Source organism: Natator depressus, chromosome 20, assembly GCF_965152275.1.
Source record: "Natator depressus isolate rNatDep1 chromosome 20, rNatDep2.hap1, whole genome shotgun sequence".
NCBI classification, from domain to species: domain Eukaryota; kingdom Metazoa; phylum Chordata; order Testudines; family Cheloniidae; genus Natator; species Natator depressus.
In genome coordinates, this window is record NC_134253.1 from 8933533 (window position 1) to 8961522 (window position 27990).

At 55.2% G+C, this 27990-nt stretch overlaps 1 protein-coding gene across 4 annotated transcripts in view; it reads left to right on the top strand.

The window, feature by feature from the left end:
- PPP1R1A (protein phosphatase 1 regulatory inhibitor subunit 1A) overlaps window positions 1-27990 on the top strand; it is a 71008-nt gene that overhangs the window by 11904 nt on the left and 31114 nt on the right. The gene's annotated exons all lie outside the window — the stretch shown is intronic.

A 27990-nucleotide genomic window follows, 5' to 3' on the forward strand; every position in this document is an offset into this window, starting at 1 on the left:
TGGGACCCCATTTAAGGTGCCCGTGGCAAGGGTACACCTGAAATGGGGGACCAAGGAGGGCCCCAAGGATGTGGGGGTACACCACCATTTGCCCACTGAAGTTTTGATGGGGGGAGACCTAGAGGACTGGCCAAGCGACCCCCAGACCGCCCTGGTTGTGACCCGTAGCCAGAGCTGGTGAGGGGCACTGCGACCTGACCCTGGGGAGGGTACCACACTGGAGGCGCGAGACCCTACTCGGTTGGGGAGGGAGCGCCGAGGGGCACGGCTCAGAGAGGCTGCGGCCTCAGACCTGGCCACGGAGGGGGAACCGGGCCCCATCCCTTCCCCAGCCGCTGAGTTCCAGGCCGAGTTGAGGAAAGATCCCTCCTTGCAGAAGCTCAGGGACCTGGCCGACCTCAGTGAGGGACGGACCATGAGGAGAGGCTGCCAGGAGAGGTTCCTGTGGGAGAAGGGGTTCCTGTACCGAGAATGGGCTCCCCCAGGGGAAGGGGAGTCCTGTGGGATCAGGAGGCAGCTGGTGGTCCCCCAGAAGTACCGCCGCAAGCTCCTGTCCCTGGCCCATGACATCCCCCTCGCAGGGCACCAGGGAATCCAGCGCACCCGGCAGAGGTTGCTACAGAACTTTTACTGGCCCGGGGTCTTTACCACCGTCCGGCAGTATTGCCGATCCTGTGACCCCTGTCAGAGGGTGGGGAAGGCCCGGGACAAGGGGAAAGCGGCGTTGAGACCTTTGCCCATCATAGAGGAGCCTTTCCAGAAGGTGGCCATGGACATCGTGGGGCCTCTCAGCAAGACGACCCGGTCGGGGAAGAAATACATTCTGGTGGTGGTAGATTTCGCCACCCGCTACCCCGAGGCAGTGCCCTTAGCTTCCATTGAAGCAGACACCGTGGCAGATGCGCTCCTGACCATTTTCAGCCGAGTGGGGTTCCCCAGGGAAGTCTTGACAGACCAAGGCTCCAACTTCATGTCGGCCCTGCTCCGGTGCTTGTGGGAGAAATGTGGGGTCCGGCACGACTGGGCCTCAGCGTATCACCCCCAGTCCAATGGGCTGGTGGAGAGGTTTAACGGGACGCTAAAGATGATGCTGAAAACCTTTATGAACCAGCACCCGCAGGATTGGGACAAGTACTTACCTCACCTGCTGTTCGCGTACAGGGAGGTGCCCCAGGAGTCTACCGGATTTTCGCCTTTCGAACTGTTATATGGAAGGAGGGTGAGGGGCCCCCTGGACCTGATGAGAGACGAGTGGGAGGGGAAGGCCACTCCCGATGGAGAGTCAGTGGTGGAGTATGTCCTGACCTTCCGAGAGAGACTGGCTGAACTCATGGGCCTGGCCAGGGAGAATCTGGCCAGAGCCCAGAGGAAGCAGAAGGTCTGGTATGACCGCACGGCGCGGGCCCGTGCCTACGCCACCGGGGATCAGGTGATGGTTCTCATCCCCGTGAGAAAGAACAAACTACAGGCCGCCTGGGAGGGCCCGTTCAAGGTCGTCAAGCAGCTCAATGAGGTAAACTATGTGGTGGAGCTGTCGAACCGGGCCCACCACCGCCGGGTGTACCATGTGAATATGATGAAGCCATATTATGCCAGGGGGAATGTGGTGTTAGCTGTGTGTGGTCAGTGGGAGGAGCAGGGAGATGACCCTTTAGTAGATCTATTCCCTGGGACCAGAGCTGGTTCCCCCCTGGAAACAATCCCCCTCTCGGATCAGCTCACCCCTGCCCAGCAAGCTGAGGTCAGGGGGGTGCTGCATCCGTACCGACAGCTGTTTTCCAACCAGCCTGGACGCACTAATCTGACTGTCCACCGGGTGCAGACAGGGTCGCACCCGCCGATAAGATGCTCCCCCTTCCGAGTCACAGGGAAAACTGCTCAGGACCTGGAAAGAGAGGTCCGGGACATGCTGGCTTTGGGGGTGATCCAGCCATCGGCCAGCCCTTGGGCCTCGCCGGTGGTGCTGGTCCCCAAAAAGGATGGGTCAGTCCGGTTCTGTGTGGACTATCGGAAGCTCAATGCCATCACTGTATCGGATGCCTACCCCATGCCCAGGCCGGACGAGCTCCTAGACAAGCTGGGAGGAGCTCGGTACCTTACCACCATGGACCTTACAAAGGGCTACTGGCAAGTGCCGCTGGATGCAGATGCCCGGCTGAAATCGGCCTTTATCACCCCTCTGGGGCTCTATGAGTTTCTGACCCTGCCTTTCGGCCTCAAGGGAGCGCCGGCCACCTTCCAGCGCCTGGTGGACCAGCTCCTGAGGGGGATGGAGAGTTTTGCCGTGGCGTATATTGACGACATCTGTGTCTTTAGCCAGACCTGGGAGGACCACGTGTCCCAGGTTAGACAAGTGCTGGACCGACTCCAGGGGGCTGGGCTGACTGTCAAAGCGGAGAAGTGCAAGGTGGGGATGGCTGAAGTATCTTACCTGGGCCATCGGGTGGGGAGCGGCCGCCTAAAGCCGGAACCGGCCAAGGTGGAGGTGATCAGAGACTGGCCCGCTCCCCACACCAAAAAGCAGGTCCAAGCCTTTATTGGGATGGCAGGATACTACCGAAGATTTGTGCCCCACTTTAGCGCCATAGCCACCCCCATCATTGAGCTATGCAAGAAGGGGAAGCCAGACAAGGTGGTCTGGACCGAGCAGTGCCAGGAGGCTTTCCGGGCGCTGAAGGAGGCTCTGGTCAGTGGCCCAGTTCTAGCAAACCCAGACTTTGACAAGCCCTTTGTGGTGTTCACCGACGCCTCCGACACGGGACTGGGGGCGGTGTTAATGCAGGAGGATGAAAAGGGGGAGAGACACCCCATCGTGTACCTGAGCAAGAAGTTGCTACCCCGGGAGCAACACTACGCGGCCATCGAGAAGGAGTGCCTGGCCATGGTGTGGGCCCTCAAGAAACTAGAGCCCTATCTCTTCGGGCGACACTTCACCGTGTACACCGACCACTCTCCCCTGACCTGGCTGCACCAGATGAAAGGAGCCAATGCCAAGCTCCTGAGGTGGAGCCTGCTCCTGCAGGATTACGACATGGACGTGGTCCATGTGAAGGGAAGTGCCAACCTGATAGCGGATGCGCTGTCCCGGAGAGGGGGCCCCGAACTTCCCCAGGTCACTGGTCACAGTGACCCCGCTCAGTTCAGTCTCGAAGGGGGGAGAGATGTGACGATGTGACGCAGCAGGGAGGGGGGAGTGTTGACCTGGGAATGTGCCCTGGGGACGGGAGACCTGAGAGCCTGTCACCTGAGCCAGGAGGGGGAGGGGGAGGTGACACCTCTGCCCAGGAATGTGGATGGGAGGCTGCAGCAGGGAACCTGCTGGGTGGGTTTAGTTTCAGTTTGGGGCTGGGTGGAGGAACACAGGGAACCCCAGGGCTGGGGTCTAAGCTCCCTGCTCCCCCAGAAGGACTTCACTGAGGGGTCCTGGGTGTCCCCACAAGCTCTGTTTTGGACTGTGTTCCTGTTGTCCAATAAACCTTCGGTTTTACTGGCTGGCTGAGAGTCTCAGTGAATCCCAGGAAGAGGGGTGCAGGGCCTGGACTCCCCCACACTCCGTGACACCTGCTCCTTGGGTGAAGGAGCCTGGAGTCTGAGCGCTGTCAGAGCAGAGACAGCCCAGGTGGGAGCTCCTGCTGCATCCACAGCTCCACTCTGAGCCTCGCCCCAGTGCCGGCGCCATGCCCTCTCCAGCTGGGACCCTGAGCTGCGTTCAGCCCACGGCCTCTCTGGCTGTGGTGATAGAGGGTGTGTGGCAGAACCGGGCTGAGACCTGTCACAACTCACGTCAGGGCACTGAGCAACTGTGGCGGTAAAGGCCCTGGGCTGGATTGGAGCTGGTGCTCTAGAGCTGAGGGGCCGCAAGTGGTATAGGTGTTGTCAATTGGCTTTGTGATCTGTTGAGTGTGGGGAATGGCACCGCACCAGCCAGCGCTGGTTTAAAGCAGCCAGAACGCCAGACTGGCAGCCTTCCTTTAGCACCAGCCATAGCCCCTTGCCCCTGAGCTCTGGCATGGTACTGCCCGCAGCAGGAAACAAGAGACAAGGCGTGAATGTAATGAACATACAGGGGTTCTTTATGGAGGCTGCTGGACACAGACACACCTTGTGGGTCTCTCTGGCCCTCCAGCCTGCACTGGCCAGTGCCTGCACACAAACTCTGCAGTTCACACTACACACTGAAGCACTAAGGCTGTTAAAGAGAGCAGAACTGGGGCCTTAACCTGGGGGCCTGGCCAAGGTCCAACATCTCCCCAGATTCAACATCCGGCGTCATGTCCTGTCCCAGGGCTAAATTCAGGGCTGGTGTAAGTGAATGCAGCTTGTCTGGCTTCATGGGGTGAACTGAGCCCTCTGACACCATGGCTGAGTTGTGGCTCCCTGTGTGGCTGTTTATGCAGCTGCCACTTTTCACCCCAGAGGTGGCTGCATTTCAGTGCTGGATGCTGCGATTCCTTTGGGGCAGGAGGCACTATATGGCTGCAGAACCCAATCCCTGTTAGTTCAGCCCCATTCTGGATACCATCTCCCTCTGCCTCTCCCCGGAAAGGATTAATGAGATTTATTTCCTCCCAATGTTTTGCTTTGTTCCCATCTTGTCCTCCCCTCCCCTGCTCAGTTCATTGTTTATGGCCTCCTCCTTTGTGTGTAAGCAAACCTCAGATCTTTCCAGGTCACAGTGAGCTCTGCTCGGCTCCAGCCCAGAGGAACATTGTGCAGGAAAAGGAGAGATTCCTGCATAGAGTGCTAGTGAGGGCAGCTTTTCCAGCCACGTGAGGGGACATTTCAGTGGAGGAGTGTAGAACAAGGGGAGCAGATGAGCCTTCTCCACTTGCTCTGGCATCAGCATCTTGCAAATGCTTATTTCTAAGCCCTCGCCATGCTTGGGGCAGCGCTGTCCACTGCTTAAAGCACCAGGCTGAGAATGGGGAGACCTGGCTTCTGCTCCCAGCTCTGCCACTGCGTGGCTGTGTGACCTCAAGTGAGTCCCTCCTCCTTTGCAGCATGGAGAGGACAATCCAGTGAAGTGCTTTGAGATCGATAGATGGAAACTCTTCTGCAGGGGCTGAGCTACACAGACAGGAGCCATCTGTAATGGATAGCTCTGGGGCTGGGGTTCAAACAACCACTTTTGTGGGTGTTTGGGGTCCAAATGAACCAAAACTGAAAAGGGACCCCCCCCGTTTGACATCCACTGGAGTTTGGGGTCTCGCTCTCTCCCAGACATTTTCACAGCCCTGTGCGCTTCCTTCTGCCATTTAGAACCAAGAGCGCAAACCCCAAAACACTGCTCGTTTTCTGCAGTGTTTTGAGCCGGGGCGGGTTCCGGTGTTCCCTCTAATTTTTCCCACTGATGTGTGGAATTAATTTTGTTATGGGCCCCCATATGGAGGGGATGTGTGACACATCACCTTTCATATTGGGGCACATAACAAAATTCACGTGGCGGCGGTGGGACTGAGGGATTTGGGGTGTGGGAGGGGGCTCTGGGCTGGGGCAGAGGGGGTGAGAGTGGGTGAGGGGGCTGGGATGAGGGGCTCAGGGCTGGGGCAGAGGGTTAAGATGTATGTGTGTGGGGGGGTGAGGGCTTCGACTGGGGTTGTGGGTTCTGGAGTGGGGCTGGGAATAAGGGGTTCGAGGTGTGGGAGGGGGCTCAGGGCTGGGACAGAGGGTTGGTGAGGGCTCCAGCTGGGGGTGAGAGCTCTGGAATGGGGCCAGGAATGAGGGGTTTGGGGTGCAGGAGGGTGCTCCGGAGCTACAGCGGGGAGAGAGAACTCCCCGCAGCTGTGTGGCCACACAGCTTACAGGGAACTTAGGTGGGTTCTGGATTCGGCTGCCGGGTAAGATAGGCCCAAGAATGGCCACTCCTGTGTTCAGGGAAGGCAAGCATCTCAAAAACCCTTTCCCCTCTGAGCAGCATCCCTGACCCTGCTCTTGCAGGCCTGTCTAGCATGAGGTGCAAGGTGTTTGGTGCCCAGGAGCTGTCAGGGGTGGACTCACAGCTTTCAGAAGTCCGGTATAAATAAGGCCACACGTCCTCCAACACGTGCTGAACCAGTCACGGTAAAGGCCAGGGCACAAGGGCTTAGGTATTGCTCCAGTCCTGCTGGCACCTGTAGGGGGAGTTAAGTGATGTCTAGGCTCCCTGTAGGGATCACCTTGCCCGGCCAGTGCACAGTAAAGCTATGGCCTGCCCTGGCCACCCTGGGTTTGAAAACGGGTTAGTGAGCAAGTTTTAAATCTTTATTGTGTAGACAGGGCCACAGGGGTGATGCAGGTCAGAATTCAGGAGCATCGGCCGAGCTGTATGTGGGGAGCCGAGGGCTGGGCTGAGCTGGGCTGGGCTAGCAGGGGGCTGTGGGACAGGATTGAGGGACACCGGCAGAGCTGGCTGTGTTGGAGGGAAGCCCAGGGCTGGGATAGCTTGGGGCTGTGGGACAGGATTGAGGAGCAGCCACATAGCTCTGTGTGTTTTGGGGAGCCCTGGGCTGGGCTAGCAGGGGGCTGCAGGACGGGATTGAGGGGCACTGGCAGAGCTGGGTGTGGGGAGACCAGGGCTGGGCTAGCAGGGGCTGATTGAGGGGCACCGGCAGAGCCATGTGTGTTGGAGGGGAACCCAGGGCTAGGATAACTGGGGCTGTGGGACGGGATTGAGGGGCACTGGCAGAGCTGACTGTGTTGGAGCGGAGCCCTGGGCTGGGCTAGCAGAGTGCTGCGGATTGGGATTGAGGGGCACTGGCAGAGCTGAGGGGAGCCCCAGGCTGGGATAGCTGGGGCTGTGGGTCGGGATTGAGGGGCAGCGACAGAGCTGCGTGTGTTTGGGGGAGCCCAGGGCTGGGATAGCTGGAGCTGTGGGTCGGGATTGAGGGTCAGCGACAGAGCTGGGTGTGGGGAGCCCAGGGCTGGACGAGTGGTGGGTTGCGGGTCAGGACTGAGGGCATTGCATGGCTGTGTGTCAGACATGCCAGCATTGCAGTGCCCCTGCCCCTTACCCAGCTCTGCCGGCCCCTCCCTTTTGTTGAAATTAAACACAGCAAGAGTGAAAAGTGAAGAGAATTAGCAGTTTGCACGTGGCTCTGGAGAGCAGCGAGTGGGAATGTTCGCTCATGTCCCACAGCCCCCCGCTCTCCTCTCCCCATTCCTGTGCTCCAGGGCACCGCGCAGCCCCCGGTCACCGCAGGGCTGATTGGGCCCAGGATGCAGTCACTGAGCAGGCACCGAGGTTGATTCCGTCCGCGTGCCTCTGCGCAGACAGGCAAATTACCCAACTCCACGGAGGAGACGTCTCATTCAGCAGGTGCCGCGCTGGGAGCAGACTTGGTGCAGGTGCATGTTTGCCAGTGCGGGGAGCAGGGCTGGGAGCTATCTCGCTGCACAGCGGGCGCAGTGCCAGCCCCAGCAGCTCCCCTCCCCTGGAGTATTGTAGTTGCAGGTTTATTTTTGTTTCAGCTTTTCTGAGTGGATTCACTGCTGAGAAAGAGCCTGAACGGACCAGCCCTGAGCTTCCCCTGGAGCAGAGGCACTGCAGGATAAAAGCCCCCAGCACCAGGCCATCCCTGTGTGCTCGGTGTGATGCAGCCTGTCCAGGCTGTGACAGCTTCTCCAGGGTTCTCTAAAACCCCCGCGCCTCTGAACAGCCCCAGTGGGTCCCCCTTGTTTCTCGCAGGGATGCTGACACTTAGGGTACCTTTGCCCCTCCCCGCGGTTCCTGCCCTGGCCCCCCTCCAGTGTTGCCTCGTCAACTGCAGCCCCGTGGCACCAGGGTCCTGCAGGTGCAGCACAGAACCAACCCTGGGCCCATCACTCCAGACTGGCCCCTGCCCACAACCCCGGTCCCAGGATAGGGCACAGGAGCCATGTGCTGATCGGGTTGTCAACTTTCTAATAACACAAAACCGAACACCCTAGCCCCACCCCTTCCCCGAGGCCCCGCTGCCGCTCACTACATTCCCCCTCCCTCGGTGGCTCGCTGTCCCCCAAACTCATTCACTTTCACTGGGCTGGGGTGGGGGGTTGGGGGGCGGGAGGGGATGAGGGCTCCAGCTGGGGGTGCAGGCTCTGGGGTAGGGCTGGGGGGTGCAGGAAGGGGCTCCAGGCTCGGGGTGGGTCTGAGGGATTCAGAGTGTGGGAGGGGGCTGCGGGTTGAGGAAGGGCGCTGGGGTGTGGGAGGGGGTACAGGGACTGGGCTGGGGGTGCAGGCTCTGGGCTGGGGCACGGGCTTACCTCGGGCGGCTCCCGGCCCTCACCCTACAGCCCAGTCCAGCTCCCATGGGAGTCACTGAGGCCTTAGCACCGACCTCACTGGGGCCAGAGCGAGCACTGCTGGAGGCCTCACTTTCCCCCTCCCTGGGGTCTGTGTGGAATTGGCGAGAAGACGCCCAGCCTGGAGCCGTGCCCTGCAATCTCACAGCAGCAGGGCCCCACGGCTCTGCTGGCAGGGAGGGGCAGCCCTGTCGGACTCAGCCTGGACATCCTGCCCTGGTGCCAGGCCTTCCATCCCCTTGTCTCTGGGCCCTTCAGCCCCCTTCCCCTGCAGCTGGGCCCTACCCTTCCCCACCTCGCGGCTGGCTAATGCCCTCCCCTGGTAGTTGGGCCCTTCCCCAGCCCTGGGCTCCTGACCTCCTGTAGCCCTTCCCAGTCCTCAGTGCTGACCCGATCCCTCCCCCGGTACTGAAGGGTGCCAGCACCTTTCTCTTTGCTTCAACAACAGCAGCATCTTATTGATCCCAGCCAGTTAACCCGCCCTGCCCTTCCCCACACCTGAGTGGTGGGGAAGGGCCCTGACCTGGGCTTGTTACACTTGATGCCAAAATTGCCAACGCTCCCATTGACCTCACTGGCTCAGGAGCAGCTCCAGGCCCCTTCTAAGGGAGGCATTTAACCTGTCCCCTCCCCCACAGCCAGTTGCCTGGCAGCACTTATACCGTGGCCACATGTGCCCCACGGGGAAGGGGCAGCAGAGGCTCTCTCGGGGGGAGATGCTCCACCTGAGCCATGTGCAGTGAGATCAGACTGGCAGAGCAGGGGCTGATGACGGAGGGTTTCTGACTTCATATCGCAAGTTCTGCAGCTCTCCTCGCTGCTGATCCTGTGTGCAGCTGGGCCTAGGCTCAGGGCAAAGCCAGATCCTGCCACCACGGCTGGCACTGGCCTGGTGCATGGAGCAGCAGTGTGGGGAGCTGACAGCACAGGATCGGCATCACTTCCCATTGCTTTGTTCAGGACCGGTCTCTAGGCACTAGAGCCAGGAGGGGGCATCTCTCCTGGGCTGGGGCTTAGCTGAGTGATCAGAAAGCCGAGGGAGGGCCGGGGAAGGAAGTGCACAGCTGAGGCCACAGCGTGACCCTGCCACGAGCTACGGGGCAGCTCTGTGTTTCCCGGCCGGCGCCGGCGCTCTGCTCGGGAAGGGCGTTTCAATGTCTCCTGCTGAATAAACAGCCCCTCCTGCCCATATTCTGGGTCTCTGGCCACTGCTGCTCTCTGCCTCCGTGTGACATGGGGAGAATGGAGCACAGCAAAGGCCAGGTTTGGGGGGGTCGGTTTCAAGCAGGCCGGGGGCAGACGAGACTGGCACCAGTGGGTGGGATTTGGGGGGGGGGGTCTGTGTGACTTTTGGTTTTCTGCACACTGCCTTTAAATGGCAAAGTGCTTTGCTGTGTGCAGGGCCAGGCCGTCTGCTGGGGGAGGTCAGCGCTCTGTGAGAGGGGACACACGCGGGTCTTGTGCTCCCAAGGAGACTTTCCACTGCTTTGCTGCTTCCCTGCAACAGGACAGAGGTGCCTGTTTGGCTCTTTGGGTGGGAGAAGCAGAAGAAGCTGAAGGCTTGTCACAGTGGGTCAGTCCAGGGGCCCGTCTAGCCTGGTATCCCATCTCTGAGCATCCCAACCACCCGCTGCTTCAGAGGGAGATGCAAGAAACTCCTGCAGAAGGGAATTATGGGATAACCTGCCCCCAGAGACAGTTCCCGCCCAACCCCCATTAGCTAGGGTTTGGCCAGTGTTTCCAGGCCTGCCAGGCCTCCAGGTTATGGACACCGTTCTCACGCTGGATGCCCTTCTTACGCAGAGAAAGGTTGATCCTTTGTAGAGTCCTGCTCAGCTTTTGGCCTCCCTGCTGTGCTGTGGCAGTGAGTTCCACAGGCCACGTTGTGTGATTTGGAGAGGAGAACGAAGGGGCTCGCAGAAGATCTGCCATGCACTGAACGACCCCGTCCTGACTGGCAGGGTGGCACCTGCTGTTAGAGAGTTTGATCCAGATGCCTACGTGAGTGCTTCAGATTCTAATCAGAGCAGGGAGAGCAAACGAAGAGCCAGGGGCAGGTCGCTCCATCACTGGATGTGTCTGGCTCCAGAAGCTTTGAGAGGGCAGCGCTGCAGTGGGATCAGGCCACCTCTGATCTGGGGCGCTAATGAGCAGATGGAGAGTGTCCTTCCCTGGCAGTGGGGCCAGCCTGGCCACTGAAGCAGGGCCCGGTGCTAGAGCTGGGGCTGCTTGGTGCTCTCACTGTTATGGATCTCACGTCCCTGAGTGACTGTCACTCAGCACCATGAGGGCTAACGTTTCTTGTGTGTCCTCCCCCAGCACAGACAGGGGCTTGCAGCACTTGTGCCTTCCTGTGGTCATACGTGTCTTACTGTGTCACCTTGTACCCTGTTGGGCATTCAAACCTGCCAGACGGGAATGTGCATGGAGTGCCGGCCATCGCCCGGTGGGTGCTTCCTGCCGCCAAAGCCCCCCCACTGTCCCATGTGCACACCGTCCCATGCGCACATGCACACTGTCCCACGTGCACACTGTCCCATGCACATACGCACACTGTCCCATGCGCACACTGTCCGCCACACACTGTCCCACACACATGCGCACCCTGTCCCACACACACACTGTCCCACGCACACACTGTCCCATGCACACACATGCACTGTCCCATGTACACAAGTGCACACTGTCCCATGCCCACTGTCCCACACGCCCATGCACACACTGTCCCACATGCACACTGTCCCATGCCCACTGTCCCACACGCCCATGCACACACTGCCCCATGCACACTGTCCCACGTGCACACATGCACATTATCCCATGCACACACTGTCCAACGCACACACATGCACACTGTTCCATGCACACTGTCCCACACGCACACACGCATACTGTCCCATGCCCACTGTCCCACACGCCCATGCACACACTGTCCCATGCACAATGTCCCACGTGCACACATGCACAGTATCCAATGCACACACTGTCCAACGCTCACACATGCACTCTGTTCCATGCACACTGTCCCACACACACACACGCATGCTGTTCCATGCACACTGTCCCCTGCGCACATGTGCAAACTATCCCATGCACACACTGTTCCATGCCACACACGCACTGTCCCATGAACACACGCACACACTGTTCCACGCACACACATGCACACTGTCCCATGCATGCACACTCACAGTCGCACGCACAGCGAACATAATCTTCCCTTTTCCTTTCACTCACACAAGCTCACACAGCTTGAGACACATGCATGTTGGCAGTCACGCATGTTCATGCAAACAGACATACACGCACACAGACAGACGCACTCTCAGCACGGTCTGATGTTCCCATAGTAATTGTTCTCCATGGCAATGGTCAATCGATGGTGGAGATTGATGTAGAAATAGCAAAGAAAGGAAAGCAGCAAAACTCCCAGCACCTGTGGGGCAGGGAGCAAAGGGCCCTGGCTGTGGGGCAGGGAGTAGCAGCAGCAATGGAGTCATCCCCCCTTCAGGGGTATGGAGGGCAGGTGTGTAGGTCCATGGTTGGAACACAGGCCTGGTGACTCAGGACTCCTGGGCTCTATTCCTGGCTCTGGGAGAGGAGTGGTGTTCAGTGGTGAGAGTGGTGGGGCTGGGAGGCCTGGACTCATAGGTTCTGTCTTTGGCTCTGGGTGGGGAATGGGGTCTAACAGTTGCAGGGAGGGAGCTGGGAATCTGCTCCCAGCTCTGTTCTGATTAGCTGGGTGACCTTGGGCAAGTCACTTCAGCCCTCTGTGCTTCACTTTCCCCATTTTGTCCCATGGGGATAATGACACTGATCGTCTGCTGGGGGGTTATGAAGGTTAAATCATTGGTGTCTATAGAGTACTTTGAGATCATTGGACTGAAGGCAATAAAGGTGGGCCAGGGCGTATCATAAGAACATAAAAACGGCCATACTGGGTCAGACCAAAGGTCCCTCTAGCCCAGTATCCTGTCTTCCGACAGTGGCCAATGCCAGGCGTCCCAGAGGGAATGAACAGAACAGGTAATCACCAAGTGATCCATCACCTGTCACCCATTCCCAGCTTCTGGCAAACAGAGGCGAGGGACACCATTCCTGCCCATGCTGGCAAATAGCCATTGATGGACCTCTCCTCCAAGAACCCGTCAGCCGTGTTTTATGGCATTCTGTTTATTAATAAAATGCCCTTTTCGCTCTGAAACAGAGACTGAGGAGGGGGACTAGCTAATGCTGGAAACCTCCTCCCCAGTGCCCAGGCCACCAAACTAGAGGAGCAAAAATAACATCTTGGGATTCAAATAAATTTGTTTAGAAGTGAGGGTTTGGGGGAGGAGCTAGGAGGGGCATGGGGCAAGCGCCCCTCCCCTGGACCCCAATCACCTGCTGGCGTAGGAGGTTGCAAGTAGCACAAATACCCGTTGGGAGGAGCCAGGGCCCACACCATGCCAAGGGCTTTAAGGGGACAGTCAGACCATGCCCAGTGCTGCTTGGGGCCGAAAGACAGAGTTTGGGAGAGGAGAGGGTGTGATGCTGCTGTGGGGCCCTGAGCCACCATTTCAAACCCCCCAAACTGGAGAGACAACCATGTCAATTCCTCCAGCAGCTGCTCTTGGTTCCGCCAGGTGAAAGCTCGTCCCCAGGGCAGAGGAGACACTGCTTCAGCGTGGCCTGCTTGGCTGCTGTCGCCAGAATGACCCCAGGGAGGAGCAGCAGGGATGGGGCCTGCACTTCACCTGGGACATTGCCGTGATGGGGTGGGAGGGGGCTGCCCGGGCCGTGTACCCCTGAGCCGCTGTGCTGGCAGAGAGAACGGCAATGAATGCAAGGCGAGGAGGGAGAGCGAGGGAAGCTGACCAGTGGGGCACAGGGAGAGGGGTCAGGGAAGCAGGGCTGATGTAGGGGGTGGGAGGCAGTTTCTGGACATATGGAGGACCAGCTCCATTTGAAAGCTGTGGCCTTAGGATAGTGGGCCTGGTTAGCAATGACATTAAGGCCCACTTGGGCCACGCTGGCAACACAAAGGGGCCTGGATGAGGGCGGGAACAGCTTCCTGAGAAACCCCTGTAAGCAGGGTACCCCTTGCGTAGGGACTGGAGCAGGGCAGCATCAGGGGCAGGGCACTTCTGCTCAGCTCTGCTCCCCAGCACGCATAGGAGGCCATGGAAGCAGAATATGAGTTAGATAGCCCTGAGGTGGCTCTAACTCACACCAGGAAGGCTGGGAAGGCTGCCCTAGGCTTCAGGAACACAAAAGTGACTCAAAGCCCTCTGCTCTCTGTCTCTGTCTCAACCACAACTGCAGGAGTGGGGGTATGGACCCGGCATGAGTTGCACAACTGGGGCTACGGACCCGGCATGAGCTGCATGACTGGGGCTATGGACCCAGCGTGAGCTGCATGACTGGGGCTATGGACCCAGCGTGAGCTGCATGACTGGAGCTACGGACCCAGCGTGAGCTGCACGATTGCGGCTACGGACCCGGAGTGAGCTGCAGGACTGGGTATATGGACCCAGTGTGAGCTGAACATATGGACCCGGCGTGAGCTGCACAACTGTGGGTACGGACACAGCGTGAGCTGCATGATTGGGTGTACAGACCTGGCGTAAGCTGCACAATTGGGGGTACGGACCTGGAGTGAGTTGCAGGACTGGGGGTACAGACCCAGCGTGAGCTGCAGACCTGGGGCTATGGACATGGCGTGAGCTGCACGACTGGCCGTATGGACACAGCGTGAGCTGCATGACCAGGGGTATGGACTTGGCATGAGCTGCACAATGGGGAGTATGGACCCAGTGTAAGCTGCACAATCGGGGATACGGACCTGGCGTGAGCTGCACAATTGGGGATACAGACCTGGTGTAAGCTGCACAATTGGGGGTGCGGACCTAGTGTGAGCTGCATGACTGAGGGTATGGACCCAGTGTGAGCTGCACGATTGGAGGGGTGTGGGGTACAGAGCTGGCCTGAGCCATCAGGCAGTTCCACTTGACGCTCCTGCCAAGCTGTCCTGCAATGAAGCATGAGTATCAGCCTCGGGGCAGGCTGTTAGGAAGCAGGGCCCAACCCCCAAACTGGCTGTGAGAGCTGTACTGAGATTTCACCAACCAGCCATTTAGTGTAAACTCCTCAGGCACTATGCCAGCCTTAACATGGAGTCACATGCAGTCCCCCTGGGTACTCCCATCTATCTTGCCACCCAGATGAGCATCCCCTTGTGACAGATGATCCCTTATACCAGGGATCGCAGCAATAGTCAGGTTACTCCCAGGCACAAAGGACCAGACGCTTACCCGTGTCAATGGCACCTTAGATCAAAGACAACACTTGTAGCCAATCCTATAATAAACTATATACAGATTTATTAACTAGGGAAATGAAACCAGAGAGTTCTTTACAAGGGTGAAGCAGGTAAATAAACACACACACACACACACACACACACAGTCTTAGGTTTCAAAAGGAAATAGAAGCTTCTATAATAAGCCTTTATCAGTCCGTTAGGGCTAACCCAGGATAAGCACCGGGGATCCCTGGCTTATGCCTAGAAACTTTGCCTAGAAACCCAGAGTCCAAGTAGCAGTGAGATACGGTTCCTCTTTGTTAGGGTTTTATTCCCTTCCACCCTTGTGCTTTGAGTTTCAAACTTAGGGCATGGCTACACTGGAAACTTCAAAGCGCTGTCGTGGGAACGCTCCTGCAGCAGCCCTTTGAAGTGCAAGTGTGGTTGTGCACGAGCGCTGGGAGAGAGCTCTCCCAGCACTCCTGGTACTCCACCTCCATGAGGGGATTAGCTCCCAGTGCTCAGAGCCTGTCTACACGAGCGCTTTAAAGCACTCTGACTTGCTGCGCTCAGGGGGGTGATTTTTCACACCCCTGAGCCAGTAAGTTAGAGCGCTATAAAATGTAAGTGTAGACAAGCCTTTAGCTGATGGGACGAATTCATTTGCAAGGCTCATCTTCATGGGTGGGGTGTGTGAAGAATAAATAACAAAGTCTTTTGTCCTCTTTATGGTTCCACTCTGGAATGTCTGGTGTCGATGGACTTTCTTAGTCAGGCAGGACACAACACCTTCTGTTGGAGACCAGCATTTCCCCCTAGTCAATGTCTCTCTCCTGTCTGGTGATCTACACAATCCCAGAGGCTCACAATGCAAATGCTCAAATATTACCTTACAATATGGGATCCAGAGGCTCTAAGTGAGATTAATGCTCCAGCAGCTCACAAACATTCAATAGAGTCTAAACCCGAAACACATTCTTATACCCAATACCCATTGTAACCACACAGCACACAGGTGAGCCAGACTGAGTCCAGCTGTGTACTTGCCAGCATCCAGCTGAGGCATGGGGACGTGGCATGAGCTGGCACCTGGTCTGCCAGCATCACAGCTCCCACATTAGAGGATGGCCGAGGGTTAAACAATGGGAACGTGGTGGTGAATAAAACTCCCTTCGCAGTGATGGGAGCAGACTGAAAGTGCCTATGGAGGGTGAAGCCATGAGCATCAGAACTGGCTGTCCAGCTCCTAGGGCCTGCAGGCCATTACAGCCTGTCCCTTGCCTCCCCATCTGCAGGGAGGGAGGGAGAAGAGATGTGCCCTCTAAGCCAGAGAGCAGGGAGAGCGCAGAGGCCTTGCTGGCAGCATGGAGACATTCCCATTACCCCTCTCTCTGCCGCCAGTTTAAATCCATGTCTCTTTGAAAAGGGAGATTTGGTTAACGACTCCCCAGCTGCGTTCTTCTCCTGCAGGCCAGGCCCTGGGCAGTTGGGCTGGCATCGCTGGGATGCCCTGCATACCATATATGGGTCATGCTCTCCCCACAGAGCAGCCCCAGAGAATTCAGTGAATTACACCAGTGTGAACAAGGCCAGAGGCTGGCCCTGAGTCTCCCTCACACCATCCCTTCTCAGCAGAACAGGAGTCCAGCCCCGCTTGACCCCCCACCCTCCCACCCCATGACTTTCTGCTGAGGGGAGCTGCCGGCCCCAGGTGCCCAATGCAAGCTGAGCTGGTGCGGTGTCTGGCTGCGCAGACCCAGAGCAGGTGCTGTCACTGCCTTTTGTTCTGGGTTTTGTTCCTGTTTTCTCAGTGCCTCTGATCAAACGTGCTGCAATGGTGTCTGATGCCATGGCAGGTGCAGCACGGGGAGTGCTAGGATCTGTCAGTGCTGTCAAGCCATCACCCCTCAACCCCACTTCCTCTAGCCAGCAGACAGGCTGGACCAAATCCCTTCCCTGGTGAAACTGCAGCCTTGGAACAGGGGGGACCAGGTGTGAACTCGGGTCTCTGTGCAGACTGCTCATGTTGCAACACGCTCAGGTCCCATGATGAACCTTGGCTCCCATGACATGTAACATTGCTCCAGGCCAACCCTGGGTGCAACCACACTCTCTGCACCAGGGCAGGTTTATGGCCAGATCCTCAGCAGGTGCTAGTCGGCATCGCTTCTTTGGAGTCCCATTGCGGAGCTGGCCCTTGCAGCCTGTTTCTCCTGCCATCTGCCCAAGCACAGCAAAGCCATGTGCATGGGGCCGGGCACGGCCGGGCAGAACTTGCCCCTCACAGCTCTCCTGGGGACAGAAGGGAAAGACGCGGAGGGTGGTGGAGGGTCCCGCAGCACATACTGCCTGCACCTGCCTCACCCAGGTCCCCTGTCGCAGGCCGGGGCAGGGCAGATCCTGGCTAGCTGACAGAGCAGGCACTGCGCAGTGAGTCTTTGGGGCCTGGGCTGATGCTCGAAGCCGGGCACAGCTGGGGGCTGCAGAGAGAGTTGAGGCGCTGCTGGGGACGTGCTGGTTCAGGAAATGAGAGGTGAGCTGTAAAACACATCGCTGCTTACTGCCCCGCCTAGTGCCCAGCCATGTCCTTCCCAGCCCTACACACCATGCCCTGGTGTAGGGTCAGACCGAGAGGGTACCCACCCTGCAAGGGGCTGCAGTCTGCGGATGGAGGGAGCAATGTCCTGGAAGGCAGGGTCTCTGATGGTCAGGCAGGCAGGAGTTCCTGTCCTGGTGCATGTCTCCCAGGAGCTATGACAAGTGAGATGGGAGGTAGTTCAGGCCCTGTGGGCCTTGCAGGGCCTGGTCCCCAAGGGGCCAAGTGCCCTCATCTCCCACTGAGGTGCTAGGAGCTGTGGGTGCCATTGCCCGACAGGATCAGGCCCAGAGGCCCTGGCTTCTGAGCAGAGAGTGCCAAGAAGGGGGCTAGTTAGCTGATTGGACAGACACGTGCCCACGGCGAGCTGGACTGAGACCTTCCAACCGTGGCCCTCACACATGGTGATGAGCGCTGGGGTGGGCAGGGGGCATGGCTGGATTCCCCCTCCCAGCCCTCAGCCTGCACTCTCCATTCGCACCATTCCTGTGGGAACAGGTGATAATCGAGTAATTTAATCACCGGGGAAACATTCATTTTTGTATTTTTTTAATCTCTGCTTAAAATTCAGATAGTGGGTTTCTATGGCAACTCGTCTAACAAGGAGAAGAGGCATGAAAGAGCTCCTCCCCTCCCCCAGCCTAGTGGGGAGGCAGGGAGGACTCAGATTATTACTGCATAGGGACCAGAGGTGTTTCCCTCCCCACCCTCTCACTGAACTCCAGCCACCAATCCAGGTCTCATGAGCATCTCCTCAGGGCACTGAAGAGTAAATGATTCTACTGGGAATCAGCATTTGGAGAGATTCAGGATTACGAGCGAGCGAGCGCAGGCTCAGAGAGCCGGGTGCTTAGCAATTGCAAAGAGGAGTTGGCACGTGAGGAGGAGAGAAAAGAGGGGTGAGTCCTTCAAGTGATGACCTGGGGCTTGGGAGATCTGCTCTGGCCCTGTGGCACGTGGCAGGCGGCTTAGGGTCAGATTTGTAAGGGTATCTAAGGCCCTTAAAGATGCAGGGAGGTGCCTTGCGGGGAGCTAGTCACATAGCTGCATCTTTAGGGGCCTAGATAAAAATCCAGCCCTTAAGGTCTGTATGCCTCAGTTCCCCCTCTGTGCTAATGGCCTGGCCCTGCCTCCCAGGGGGTGTGAGGAGACATGGTGAGGAGGGTAAGATGGTGAGGTGCTGAGATACTCGGGTGATGGGAACCAATGACATACCCCCTGACAGCGCCTTACGAACGAAGGCAATTCTGCCCCTTACGGGTTTGCAGCTGCTCTCTACAGTTATTGAGCACAAAATAGGTTCCTCTCATCTCTCTCTGCTCAGCAAATTCTTCAGGTCTAATGTTTCCTCCCTCTTTCCCTCCCCATCGCTCGCCCTCACAGCCCGCCCTTCCCAGTGGGAGGGGCTGCTGCTAGAGGACTGTTTCAGGGAGGATGCTGATATTTGCATAGAGGCCCAGCCCAGTGCAGCGTGTACAAGACTGGCGTTTGATCAGAGGCACTGAGAAAACAGGAACAAAACCCAGAACAAAAGGCAGTGACAGCACCTGCTCTGGGTCTGCGCAGCCAGACACCGCACCAGCTCAGCTTGCATTGGGCACCTGGGGCCGGCGGCTCCCCTCAGCAGAAAGTCATGGGTTGGGAGGGTGGGCGGGGTAGGTAGGTAGATAAGCTTGAGGGTAGGGATAGGGTCCAGAGTGACCTAGACAAATTGGAGGATTGTGCCAAAAGAAATCTGATGAGGTTCAACAAGGACAAGTGCAGAGTCCTGCACTTAGGACAGAAGAATCCCATGCACTGCTAAAGGTGGGGACTGACTGGCTAAGGGGCAGTTCTGCAGAAAAGGACCTGGGGATTACAGGGGACGAGAAGCTGGATATGAGTCAGCAGTGTGCCCTTGTTGACAAGAAGGCTAATGGCATATTGGGCTGCATTAATAGGAGCACTGCCAGCAGATCAAGGGAAGTAATTATTCCCCTCTATTCGGCACTGGTGAGGTCACATCTGGAGTATTGCATCCAGTTTTGGTCTCTTCACTACAGAAAAGATGTGGACAAATTGGAGAGAGTCCAGCAGAGGGCAACAAAAATTATTGGGGGCTGGGGCACACGACTTACGAGGAGAGGCTGAGGGAACTGGGTTTATTTAGTCTTGCAGAAGAGAAGTGGGGGCGGGGATTTGGTAGCAGCCTTCAACTACCTGAAGGGGGGTTCCAAAGAGGATGGAGTTCGGCTGTTCTCAGTGGTGGCAGATGACGGAACAAGGAGCAATGGTCTCAAGTTGCAGTGGGGGAGGTCTAGGTTGGATATTAAGAAACACTCTTTCACTAGGAGGGTGGTGAAGCACTGGAATGAGTTACCTAGGGAGGTGGTGGAATCTCCATCTGTCAAGGTTCCTCCCCCACTCTGAACTCTAGGGTACAGATGTGGGGACCTGCATGAAAAACCTCCTAAGCTTATCTTTACCAGCTTAGGTCAAAACTTCCCCAAGGTACAAAATATTCCACCCTTTGTCCTTGGATTGGCCGCTACCACCACCAAACAAATACTGGTTACTGGGGAAGAGCTGTTTGGACACGTCTTTCCCCCCAAAATACTTCCCAAAACCTTGCACCCCACTTTCTGGACAAGGTTTGGTAAAAAGCCTCACCAATTTGCCTAGGTGACTACAGACCCAGACCCTTGGATCCTAAGAACAATGAACAATCCTCCCAACACTTGCACCCCCCCTTTCCTGGGAAATGTTGGATAAAAAGCCTCACCAATTTGCATAGGTGACCACAGACCCAAACCCTTGGATCTGAGAACAATGAAAAAGCATTCAGTTTTCTTACAAGAAGACTTTTAATAAAAATAGAAGTAATTAGAAATAAGAAATCCCCCCTGTAAAATCAGGATGGTAGATACCTTACAGGGTAATTAGATTCAAAACATAGAGAACCCCTCTAGACAAAACCTTAAGTTACAAAAAAGATACACAGACAGAAATAGTTATTCTATTCAGCACAATTCTTTTCTCAGCCATTTAAAGAAATCATAATCTAACACGTACCTAGCTAGATTACTTACTAAAAGTTCTAAGACTCCATTCCTGATCTATCCCCGGCAAAGACAGAATAAAGACAGACACACAGACCCTTTGTTTCTCTCCCTCCTCCCAGCTTTTGAAAGTATCTTGTCTCCTCATTGGTCATTTTGGTCAGGTGCCAGCGAGGTTACCTTTAGCTTCTTAACCCTTTACAGGTGAGAGGAGATTTCCTCTGGCCAGGAGGGATTTTAAAGGGGTTTACCCTTCCCTTTATATTTATGACACCATCCTTAGAGGTTTTTAAGGTCAGGCTTGACAAAGCCCTGGCTGGGATGATTTAGTTGGGATTGGTCCTGCTTTGAGCAGGCAGTTGAACTAGATGACTGCCTGAGGACTCTTCCAACCCTAAGAGTCTATTATTCTATGACACCTGGCCTGGGATGTGACTTGCTGGGCCTCCTTTGACTGGGGGCGAGATTCTGCATCCCACCATGTCCCTTTACTGCTGCCAGGAGGGGAAAGGCCCTGTATGCAGCTGCGGGAGAATGGCCCTGGCGCAGGGACTGAATTGACAATCACAGGCCCCACCACTGGCCCCAGGGCGGGGGGTGCTGGAGCAGGCTGGGGCCAGAGGAAGCAGGCCAGCTGTGAGAGGGACCAGGGCTGTAGGGGACACTGCTATGGCAATTCTGGGTGGTGCTGCTGCCCGCAGGCAACTCGGCCTGGGCTTCCGCAGAGCTGCCCATGTTACAGCAGGGGCTGTCACAGAGCTGCAGGCCGCGAAAGAGGAGAGAGAAAGGTCCCCTCTCCACGGGCAGCACAAGCTCAGCTCATCCTGGCTGTGACTGGCCACCAAAGCCCCATGGTGCTGTGTATGCACCCTGATTGGTTGACCAAAACTTTTTAAACGGGGCACAAGCTGCATCTTTGGGGCAAAGAGCAAATGCTTGGTATTGGTGGGTGAAACACACTGTCCCCCTGGGCAGCAGCACCAAGAACAGCCATCCCCCCAATGTCCATGAGAACCAAGGCTCCTTTACAAGGTTGTCTGCAGGGGGTGAACCCAGCCAGATGGAAAGCAAAGACACAAAGCTGAGATCAGGGCCCCATATCACTACGGCTGGATGGGCACTTCCTGTCCCAGGGAGCTCACACTCTTAACTAGGCAAGACAGACTAACGTTATATAATTGCCCCATGTTACACATGAGGAGCTGAGGCCCAGAGACACTAAGGCCTGGATCCACAAAGGTTTTTAGGCTCCTAAGTTCCATTGAAAGAAGCCCGAAATCAGGGAAAGTTAGGAAACTGAATACTTTACACTACGAAATTAGGTCGAATGTATAGAAGTCAATTTTTTAGGAAGCAATTTTATACAGTGTCCCCACTAAGCGCATTAAGTCGGCGGAGTGCGTCCACAGTGCTGTGGCTAGCGTCGACTTTCGGAGCGTTGCACTGTGGGTAGCTATCCCACAGTTCCCGCAGTCTCTGCCGCCCATTGAAATATTGGGTTGAGATTCCAGTGCCTGATGGGGCAAAAACATTGTCGTGGGTGGTTTGGGGTACATGGCGTTAGTCGCCCCTCCCTCCGTGAAAGCAACGGCAGACAATCGTTTTGCGCCTGTTTTCTGTGCGGACACCATACTGCTTTCAGCAGATGGTGCAGCAGGACTGCTAACCGTCCTCATCAAACCACCGCTTCCACTGCAACTCTGCTCTCCTGCTCTTGCCCTGATAGCAAATTTTTCCATGTTGACTGTCATGGGCTCCTGCTTCCGCTGCAACTCTGCTCTCCTGCTCTCATGAATCCACCTCGCAGGTCCTCTCGTCGTTCTCTATAAATATCTATTCTCGTGGCATCCGTCGTCAGCCACTGCTTCCACTCAACTCTGCACTGCTACTGTCCTGCAGATGCCATACCATGGCAAGCATGGAGCCCGCTCAGATCACTGCGGCAGTTATGAACATTGTAAACACCTCACACATTATCCTGCAGTATGTTCAGAACCAGAACCTGCAAAAGCAGGCGAGGAGGCGACAGCAGCATGGTGAGGAGAGTGATAAGGACATGGACACAGACTTCTCTCTAAGTATCGGCAATTTGGCCATCCTGGTGGCAATGGGGCAGGCTCATGCCATGGAACGCCGATTCTGGGCCCGGGAAACAAGCACAGACTGGTGGGACCGCATAGTGTTGCAGGTCTGGGATGATTCCCAGTGGCTGTGAAACTTTCGCATGCGTAAGGGCACTTTCATGGAACTTTGTGACTTGCTTTCCCCTGCCCTGAAGCGCAAGAATACCAAGATGAGAGCAGCCCCCACAGTTCACAAGCGAGTGGTGATAGCCCTGTGCAAGCTTGCAATGCCAGACAGCTACCGGTCAGTGGGGAATCAATTTGGAGTGGGCAAATCTACTGTGGGGGCTGCTGTGATCCAAGTAGCCAACATGATCACTGAGCTGCTGCTATCAAGGGTAGTGACTCTGGGAAATGTGCAGGTCATAGTGGATGGCTTAGCTGCAATGGGATTCCCTAAATGTGGTGGGGCGATAGACGGAACCCATATCCCTATCTTGGCACCGGACCACCTTGGCAGCCAGTACGTAAACCGCAAGGGGTACTTTTCAATGGTGCTGCAAGCACTGGTGGATCACAAGGGACGTTTCACCAATATCAACGTGGGATGGCTGGGAAAGGTACATGACGCCCGCGTCTTCAGAAACTCTGGTCTGTGGGAACAGCTGCAGCAAGGGACTTACTTTCCAGACCAGAAAATAACCACTGGGGATGTTGAAATGCCTATAGCTATCCTCAGGGACCCAGCCTACCTCTTAACGCCATGGCTCATGAAGCCGTACACAGGCAGCCTGGACAGCAGTCAGGAGCTGTTCAAGTACCAGCTGAGCAAGTGCAGAATGGTGGTAGAATGTGCATTTGGACGTTTAAAAGCGTGCTGGTGCAGTTTACTGACTTGGTTGGACCTCAGCGAAACCAATATTCCCACTGTTATTACTGCTTGCTGTGCACTCCACAATATCTGTGAGAGTAAGGGGGAGACGTTTATGGCAGGGTGGGAGGTTGAGGCAAATCGCCTGGCTACTGGTTACGCACAGCCAGACACCAGGGCGGTTAGAAGAGCACAGGAGGGCGCGGTGCGCATCAGAGAAGCTTTGAAAACCAGTTTCATAACCGGACAGACTACGGTGTGAAAGTTCTGTTTGTTTCTCCTTGATGAAAACCCCCGCCCTTTGGTTCACTTTACTTCCCTGTAAGCCAACCGCCCTCCCCCCTTCGATCACCACTTGCAGAGGCAATAAAGTCATTGTTGTTTCAAATTCATGCATTCTTTATTAATTCATCACACAAATAGGGGGATAACTGCCAAGGTAGCCCGGGAGGGGTGCGGGAGGAGGGAAGCACCGGGTGGGGTCGTGGAGGAGGGAAGGAGGGAAGGACAAGGCCACACTGCACTTCAAAACTTATTGAATGTCAGCCTTCTGTTGCTCGGGCAGTCCTCTGGGGTGGAGTGGTTGGGAGCCCAGAGGGCGCCTCCGCCCCCCGCGTTCTTGGGTGTCTGGGTGAGAAGGCTATGGAACTTGGGGAGGAGGGTGGTTGGTTACACAGGGGCTGCAGCGGCGGTCTGTGCTCCTGCTGCCCTTCCTGCAGCTCAACCATACGCCGGAGCATATCAGTTTGATCCTCCAGTAGCCTCAGCATTGCTTCCTGCCTCCTCTCATCACGCTGACACCACCTCTCCTCTCGCGTGTCCCTCCTCTCCTCTCATTCATTTTGTGCTTTCCTGGAGTCTGACATTGCTTACCTCCACGCGTTCTGCTGAGCTCTTTCAGTGCGGGAGGACTGCAGGAGCTCAGAGAACATTTCATTGCAAGTGCATTTTTTCCACCTTATCTGCGCTAGCCTCTGGGACGGAGATGTTAGGGGGAGCGTTGAAACATTTGGTGCTGCGGGAGGAAAAAAAGGGAGAGTAGTATTTAAAAAGACACATTTTAGAGAACAATGGGTAGACTCTTTCACAGTGAACCAAGCTATTAACATTACATAGCACATGTGCTTTTGGTACAAGGATCCCCCCATCCCCCGACCCAATTCTGTGGGATGATCGCTTCACCCCTCCCCCCACCGCATGGCTAACAGCGGGAATGATTTCTTTTCAGCCACAGGCAAACAGCCCAGCAGGAACAGCTGCCTCTGAACGTCCCCTTAATAAAATTCCCCTATTTCAACCAGGTGACCATGAATGATATCACTCTCCTGAGGATAACACAGAGAGATAAAGAACGGATGTTGCTTGAATGCCAGCAAACACTGGGATCATACGCTGCCATGCTTTGTTATGCAATGATTCCAGACTACGTGCTACTGGCCTGGGGTGGTAAAGTGTCCTACCATGGAGAATGGAATAAGGCTGCCCTCCCCAGAAACCTTTTGCAAAGGCTTTGGGAGTACCTCCAGGAGAGCTTCATTGAGATGTCCCTGGAGGATTTCCACTCCATCCCCAGACACGTTAACAGACTTTTCCAGTAGCTGTACTGGCCATGAATGTATCCCAAGTCTTCAGGGCAAATTAATCATTAAACACGCTTGCTTTTAAACCATGTATTATATTTACAAAGGTACACTCACCAGAGGTGCCTTCTCCACCTTCAAGGTCTGGGAGCCCGCCTTGGGAGGGTATTGGCTCCAGGGTGATAAACAGTTCCTGGCTGTCGGGGAGAACGGTTTCATCCTCCTCCTCATCATCTTCCTCGTCCCCAAAATCCTCATCCCTGTTGCATGAGACTACTCCCTTGCAGGTGTCAAAGTCAGATGCAAGACTCACTGAATTTGCCAGACCACTCTGTTTATTAGCAAAGCGCTTTGCCAATGCACCCAGATATATGTGAGCCCCCTGGAAAAGCTCAAGCTAACTTATTTATACAGATAAGCCAAAGCCAATTTAACATAGGAGACAAAAGGAAGGAGAAACTGACAAATATACATACATATCTTATTTGCATACTAACGTTTACCAATCTCCTAGCTCAGTAGGAGCGCTAAGTTAATTAGTTTGAGGACCCATTGTCTCACACTCCTTAATGTTTCTCTTCCTGACAACTATATTTCAACAAACCTTTCAAGCAGCATTTCTTTAATGAATTATAATTTCAATATAATTCATTCTACTTTCACACAGGAGTCCACGTACAGGGGTGGGGTAGTGGTAGGGGCACCACCTAGAGTGGCATGCAGCTCATCACAGAAAAGCTGCATGTCTGGGGGTCTGACCCAGAGCGGCCGTTTTCCTCTTTGGTGTTTTGGTAGCCTTGCCTGAGCTCCTTAATTTTCATGTGGCACTGCTGTGGGTCCCTGTTAAAGCCTCTGTCCTTCATGCCCTTGGAGATTTTTTCAAATATTTTGGCATTTTATCTTTTGGAACGGAGTTCTGCCAGCACGGATTCATCTCCCCATACAGCGATCAGACCCCGTACCTCCCGTTCGGTCCATGCTGGAGCTCTTTTGCGATTCTGGGACTGCATGGTCACCTGTGCTGATGACCTCGCCATGCTGGCCAAACAGGAAATGAAAATCAAAAGTTCCTGGTGCTTTTCCTGTGTACCTGGCTAGTGCATCTGAGTTGAAAGTGCTGTCCAGAGTGGTCACAATGGAGCACTCTGGGATAGCTCCCGGAGGCCAATACTGTTGAATTGCGTCCACACTACCCCAAATTCGACCCGGCGATGTCGATTTCAGCGCTAATCCCCTCGTCGGGGAGGAGTACAGAAATCGATTTTAAGAGCCCTTTAAATCAACAAAAATGGCTTCGTCATGGAGACGGGTGCAAGGTTAAATCGATCTAATGCTGCTAAATTTGACCTAAACTCGTAGTGTAGACCAAGGCTAAGGGATTTCCCCAGGGTCACACAAAGCACCTGTGGCAGAGCCAGGAATTGCACCCAGAATTTCTGAGTCTCAATACAACACCTTAAGTACAAGGCTATAATTCTATCCTGGTCAGCTGCCTCCCCCAGCTGTCATGGGACCCCGCCCTCTGGCTAGTCAGGCTTCACTCTTGATGCATCTCCATCCAGCCACCTGTCACCCAAACTAAACAAATGTAAATCATCGAACAGCGGAGGTGGGCTCCACTCTCTGTACTGAGCAATGGGCAGTGCACAGCTTTGGTGTGATCACTTTGTTAAATGTGCCCTGGTGGTTAATGGCTGTACCGTGCTTTGAACACAGCAAGCGCTCGGATTAAATGATTAATTAATTACCCTTGTTGAAGTGCTCTGGCGATGAAGAGCGCTATTAATAAGAGGCAGCCTCGTTGGAGGAGGAAGAGTGGAGCTAAACAGGACCACAAAACAGCCCAGTCATTGCCAAGTGTTTATCAGCACTGGGTATAATTAGCCCACGCACCTTATTATAGTCAATATTTTCCATGTTTGCCAGGAACTGTTTAAGGCATTGATTTTAAAGGACATCTGCATCCTGCTGAGCTTGCTGAAAGCTGCCTAGGCTCCAAGCCACCCAGCCATGGAGAAACTTATGGCACTATAGAGAGGCGTCAGGGAGCAGCTCCTTTGCTGGAGCTCTGCTGATTTACACCCCTGCCTCCAGCTACATCCTCTCAAGACTCATTCCTGTTTGCACTCCCATCACACCCAAGTGCTGGGTACTGTCCAAACACATCACCTGCCCCAAGAGCTCACAACCTAGCAGGCATGCCAGAGGCGGGGAGAAGGGAGGGATTATATGATTAACTCAAGGTCACACCAGGATGCTGTGTCAGAGCTGGGAATTGAGCCCTCATTACCACAGTCCCAACAACCTGCCTACAAGTCCAGCCTTCCTCCTATCCAGTGTTGCCTCCTGAGCCAGATTTTTGAAAGACCTCAGCTCCCATTTAGACTCCAAGAGAAGTGGGCCAGATGTTCAAAAGAGTAACACATAGATCCTAAACTCTAGAAAGTAGAAATCCCTAGCTCATGTCTAGCGCTTTTCATCAGTAGATCGCAAAGCGCTTTACAGGGAAGTCAGGATCATTATCCCTGTTTTACAGATGGGGACACTGAGGCACAGAGCAAGGAAGTTGACTTTCCCAAGGTCACCAAGCAGGCCAGGTGCAGCACTATCCACTGGGCGCCACTACCTCATTATTTCAGTAATCCAATGGATCTGCAAGCTCGCTGCCCCGGGCTGATGCAATGATTGTATCAGTTATAAACAATGTATGGCTCCCTCGTCACTTTTTGCAGCTTTTTCTTAAAGAGACGTTGTCCTTCTTTGTCTGTGCCCTGGTCTACACTACAAGCGTATGTTGGTATCACTGTGTCAGTCAGGACCCTTGAGTGACACGGTTACACTGTCCTAACTCCTGGTGCAGACAGTGCAGTCAACAGAAGGGCTTCTCCTGTCAACATAGCAACCCGCCTTTCACAGAGGTGGAGTACCTACACTGATGGGAACTCTCCCGTGGGTGTAGGTAGTTTCTTCAGTAAGTCCTGCAGCTCTGTAAGCACAGACAAAGCCCGTGTTACATATGGGAATAGCGGAGCTGGTTGGGCAATCATTTCCCCCCGTGAAAAGTTTAGCCATTCTGCTGCAATTTTCCTTTGAAAAACAGTTTTGTTTCTGGTGAAAAACTGGAAAAAAATTGGATTTAAACCAAAATATCTCAGCTTTTGGGGTTTTGTATTTTTGACAAAAACCCATTTTCAATGGAAATGGAAATTATTTTTTGAAAATTTCCATTTGGTCCAAAAGCCATTTTCCATCCAAAAATATTAATGGAAATTTTTGGACAGCTCTAGTCAATATTGCTGC